The sequence below is a fragment of the Cryptotermes secundus genome, unplaced genomic scaffold (assembly GCF_002891405.2).
Source record: "Cryptotermes secundus unplaced genomic scaffold, Csec_1.0 scaffold500, whole genome shotgun sequence".
NCBI classification, from domain to species: domain Eukaryota; kingdom Metazoa; phylum Arthropoda; class Insecta; order Blattodea; family Kalotermitidae; genus Cryptotermes; species Cryptotermes secundus.
In genome coordinates, this window is record NW_019734359.1 from 26,160 (window position 1) to 32,029 (window position 5,870).

Below are 5,870 nucleotides of genomic sequence, written 5' to 3' on the forward strand. Positions count from 1 at the left end.
CTGAAAATAGAAGAAATCGTATCACCAATTACATACACGTATGTATTATTGAAACGCGGAGCTTAGAGTCTATATCATTTCTGTGTGTATGTGTATGAGTGTGTATGCGTGTGTATATTATTATTTATTTAAACTGCAAATGGGGTTTTACCCAGTGGCAGTGGTACTACAATAATACACAACACACAAATAACGCACATCACACAGAATAACACACCACATTCAGACAAAACACAGCACACAAAACTACACAAACAATAAAGGACACACTACACACAACATACAACTACAACAAATACAATTACAACTACAATTAAATGCGTGTACATGTGCGTGTGTGTGTGTGTATGAACTTGTGTACGCGTGTGTGAGAGAGAGATGGTCTGTTCTGTGTGGGTCACATTAAAAAGTCTGTGTTGAAATGCTGTCTCTTGTTAACATTTATACACCTGGATATGCCGAGCAGTTTGGCTCAAGCGACAAGGCTTCTAAATAGTACACTGGAAAAGCCAGATTTGAATCACAGATGGGACACTGATTCTCCTAACTGCAATTGTTGGTGGCTCTCCTGCTTTCCATAATGTCGTATTAAAATTTATGTTGGCATTGCAATGTAATAGTTTACGTTTACAACTCATGTATTGGTATACGCTTCTAGTATGACTACTATTCATAATGTTGTATTTTAGCGTCCTCTTGCACTGATTTTCATCCATGGTATGTATGCGGTGGCCGTCTTGTAGTGCACTCAATTTCACCTGTTACTTCACGACATGTTTCGGCAACATAGTGCCATCATCAGGTGCTCTATTTACGCTTTATTTCCTGCTTTCCTCAGTTTCTCTGCCTAAACTCCGGCTACAATCCCTTTCAGTCTATCATTCGACTTTGCACGAGTATATACATGTATTCACATAAAAAGTACTTTTGCACACATTGCCTAGTTTGTTATAACGATATTTGTCAAAATTTGGTTCATCAGACTCTTGGGATTTATGTAATTTTGAGGTTTTCACGGCGGTGACTATGAAGAAAGCAATCTTCTGGGATGTGGCGCCGTGTAGATGTGGTGTTAACCGACGTTTCGGAGGAACGTATAGCCTCCATCTTCAGGGTAGAAAGAAAAATAAGAAAATCCTTCTACCCTGAAGATGGAGGCGATACGTTCCTCCGAAACGTCGGTTAACACCACATCCCAGAAGACTGCTTTCTTCTTGGGGTTTAGATGGGTAAGTCTGTAGGACACCATTTTGAGGACACGAAGGGCATTGTCTGAATATTCTACACGTTCTCGAAAGAGGACAACCAGGAAACTCGCTTACAAATTTAGTTTGCGCTGTTTACGACCATTTATACGCGGACACGCGGTAGCGCAGTTCGTTGAAGCACTATGCTACAAGCCGGAAGGTAGCGGGTTCGATTCCCGATTAGGTCATTTTATTTAGCAATTGACTTAAGCTTTCAGGGCGGCCGGCGCGTTAGGTTGACAACCTCAGAGCCATCTGTGAACCGATTTTCTAGGAAATGTGGGAGCCTCGAGGTCTCACAACCGTATGGGCCTCCATGGCCTGTTTTTTTTTTTTATTTCTTCGCATTCTTACTTTAAAATTACGGCCGGCGCGTAAGGCTGACAACCTCAGAGCCATCTGTGAACCGATTTTCTAGGAAATGTGGGAGCCTCGACGTCTCACAACCGTATGGGCCTTCATGGCCTTTTTTTTTTTTTTGTTTCACATTCTTACTTTAAATTGCATGATTTGGGGCAAATGGTGAGAACGCAAGAGGCAGCGAAAGTATGAGAGAAATAATCATGCTGAGTATGTAAATGCGTCCCTGTGTATGTGCGTGCGTCTGTCGGATTCCGAACCGCTTGCCTTAGAGTCAACGGAACTTGCTGTGAAAGTTACAGAATTGGAAGCTACCGCAAGTCATACATTACTGTTTGCTACAACCACTACGCCATGAAGGCGCATGGAGGAGTGGATGTATAGCTCCACATTTTCTTGACTTCGGCACTAGGTGGAATTGAGTGGTCAGCTTCACGCCACGGCCGCTTTACCCCTGTACCAATTGGATAGAAGGTTGAGTGGACCTCAGAGGTGGTCTGGACACACTACTGTCCATGCAGTATATATTCAGCAAAACACAAGGAGAGATCATTGTATAACTATGAGCATTACGGTAGCTCTGAATTGCTTTGCTGGTGATCACAGTGGCCGGCCGCGCGGTCTAAAGCATCAACAGTCTTCGGCCGCTCAAACACTGCGATCGTGGCTTCTAGACCCACTGACGGCACGGATGTTTGTGTTGTTCTCTGTGTAGGTAGCGGCCTTGCGACGGGCTGATCCTCAAATTAATGGGTCCTACTGAATGTGTGCAAATTAAGAAACTGAAAAGTGGCCGAGGTCCAACAAAGGGCTGTAGAGCCACAGATAGGTAGAAAGAAATTAATTTACTGTAGTATATCAGGTTTTCCCGTCAGTCTCCAGCGAACATCAAGGCCAGATATGTTCAATGTAAAATGGGGCACACCTCATTTTTGTTTGAAAGAAGTGAAACTGCTTAAGACAATACTTTAGACCGGCGGTCCGTCAGGCAGACTGAAAGTGGTATTGTGTCTTACACTCCAACTCACAGTCGCCTCAGGTACCAACAGATGGAAAGAAAAACCTGTGCTGTGATACAGATCAATGTACAACTGGCAGTTTCCGCGCCACAAGACACATGTTTATCATACAAGCAGCGCGCCTCCACCTCGTCACTTTCACATTCCTGGTCCGCAACAACAGGAGCAAAAGTTGTATCTCACCGCAACAACACAATCCACACGAAGCAGAGGATGTGCAGTCGCTTTGATGGAACTCATGAGCCGGGACGGAAGACCGGGGTTCTATTCTCGGCAAAGGCAAAGGGGTTTTCTCTTCTCCACAGTGTCCAGACCGTCACTGGAGCTCACCCATCATTCTATACAACACGTACCGGGGGCTCTATCCCTGGGAGTAAAACAGCCGGGAGGGGGGGGGGCAAGCTGACTCCTTACCACCATCTACTGCCGAGGTGAAGAATGCTGAAACTATACCACCAATCCCCCCATACATCTTCATGGCGTGGTGCTTAATTAGTTAAGCATGGGGCAAATTAGCTCACCGCCATCTGTGAGCCGATTGTCTAAAAAATATGGAAGCCTCGACGTGTCACATCCCTATGGGTCTCCACGGCCTGTTGCAGGGACATCTTTACCTTTTTACCTTTATCGGGACTTTGTGTATCTATGGTTCTACAGTCCTCTTGTTGGACCTTAATCGCCTTTTTCAAATTCTTAATTTACACACAATCTGTAGGACTCCTTGGGCGGGGGATCAGCCTGTCGCAAGGCCGCTACCCACACACAGGACAACACAAACAGAATAAACGCACACACACATCCATGCCTTGAGTTGGATTCGAACTCAAGATTCTAGCGTTCGATGGATAGAAGGTTCATGCTATGGACTCCGCGGCAACTCTGATCGGCTTAACGAAACTTATTGTCCACAAATATACTGTAAGTTCGTGTGTTCACTAAAAGAAATGTAAAATAATTCATTAGTTTTTATGATAGGAGCGTTTATTGCAAGCTGAGGTATAGTCCCACTTGCGTTTCATGACCCCCTCGTGTCGCACTCAGCGCTGTTCGACTTGAAACAGCACCAGTCGACAGTCACGTGTTGGCCTCACGCGAAGTTCCTGCATTTTCCCTGAGAATTTACATGTACGAAGCACGTACCGTGTCCAAATGCACAAACCTAATTTTTACAACAGTGCTACATTCTTCCGTCTGCTGTAGGGCTTCCTGCTTCACAAGCAGGCGGAGCCAGGTATCATCAAATCCTAGCAGAAGTGTAGTGCGCATGCTTCGCTGGAAAACGTATAAAAGGTACATTTGTCTATTTGCTTAATTAATTAGAGATCACACCATGGAGACGTATGGGGCAGTGGAAGTATAGCTCCACCGTTATTGACATCGGTAGTAGATAAATGTGAGCGATTAGCTTCACGCTTCTGCCACTTTACCTTCCGCACCCACTGGATACCAGTCTGGGTAGACCTCACAGCCGATTTCGACGCTATGGAATAGAAAAAAATCGGTTATCTCTGCCGGGAATTGAACCTCGGCCGTCCAGCCCGCAGCCAGACGCTGTACCGAATTAGCCATCTCAGTTTCCATGTTAAAACTTCGGCTGTGTCCGGCTATACTCGAGTTCCTTCATACGCATTTGCACGGGCACAAAAAGAAAGGAGCATCAGACTGGCCGAGAGATCACCGAAACTCCTTCCGCGCAATGTCCGAGATTTGTAGTCCCATGAAAAAACTCGTGTAAAAGGGGGTCCTGAATTGCGCTTTCCACTTCTGCATTTCTGAGGGGTGTAGCAAAGTACCCCAGAACTCTGTCTTTATTGCCTCACCATCCAATCTCTCAATCCATTAAGGACCCAACAGCGGAACACGAAAAATGAGGCCTCTCCAGTACGAGCTATATGGTCGAAAAATTGAAAATAAAATAAAATTCATTATTTGGAAAGGAGCCGTTTCTTCCAGCTAAGTGAATACATACGTCTTAATGTGAACTGGAAAAGTAGAAGCTGAAGCTATTCCTGTAACAGGCCATGAAGGCCAATAGGTTTATGAGGCGTCGAGACCCCCATATTTTCTAGATAATCGGCTCACAGATGGCGGTGAGGTTGTCAGCCTTACACGCCGACCACCCTTTACCCCAGGAAGATTCCTGCCACTCATTTCTGTTAGAGGTTGAGTCGATTCCATGATCATTGTGCGGCTGGATTAGGTCAATTGAAAAATCCAATGACCTCATCGGGAATCGAACCCGCGACCTACTGGCTTGTAGCATGGTGCCTCAACCAACTACGCTACCGCGTGCCCCCTTCGGAATTCCTGTATTGCAACAGATAATTACAAACTTCGGATGAGGGGCTTCCTCATGTAGATTGAATTATGATAATATGACTGAATAATCGTGAAGCAAGGAAATTGAAACAAATTGCATTGAAGAGTATTATCTTGTGTGATGCAACGCCGTGTAATCCGTTAAGTCAAGTTATATCCAAGGAGACAGTTGCCTTCATAACACCGGTGTGAGAGCCTCTTTCCTACATAGATCACTATTCATTTCTATAATTAAACAATGTCGTTATAAAACTGCTAGGCCCTGTGACACGATTTGTCAAGTGTAACTCTGTTGTACACCAATGAACTGTACATATTCTTTAGGTGTTTTATGACTGTCAGGATTAATTTTGGTTAAAGTGAAAACAATGAGTGAGGTACCTGTAGCTGTGGTCTTGTAACGAAACACTTTACTCATACGAATCCGTACGGCGAGACAGAAGTGTTTGAAATAACGCACAGAAACTGTGCTATGGGACAGTATTCCCATATTTTTAGACACACGACTCCTTTATATTGTGACATATGGTCCTATTACTAAGCAGCGACTCGGTAAACAAATTCCCTCGGAAGCAATAATATGAAGGCCATTGTTAGGCAACGGATCAGTAAGCTAGCCTTCTGAACAATAGGGAGGCTGTGTTTTCTGCGTGATCCGTGCCTTATAAAGGCGCGTCCACATTACTCGTGCTCGTGCGTCTGAAGCTTACTGCTGCCGGAAAATCAGGATCTGCAGCTGATATCTGTTGTGAAGCAATGCGAAGGCTTTGTATGCAAACCAGGTTGGGCGTCCACTTCGTCAGCTCCAGATCCTGATTTTCCGGCAGCAGTAAGCTTCTGATGCACGAGCACGAGTAATGTGGACGCGCCTTAAAGGAAAAAAAACATCGTTTGAGTGAGTTGCTGTCTTGAACTGGTTTGAGTT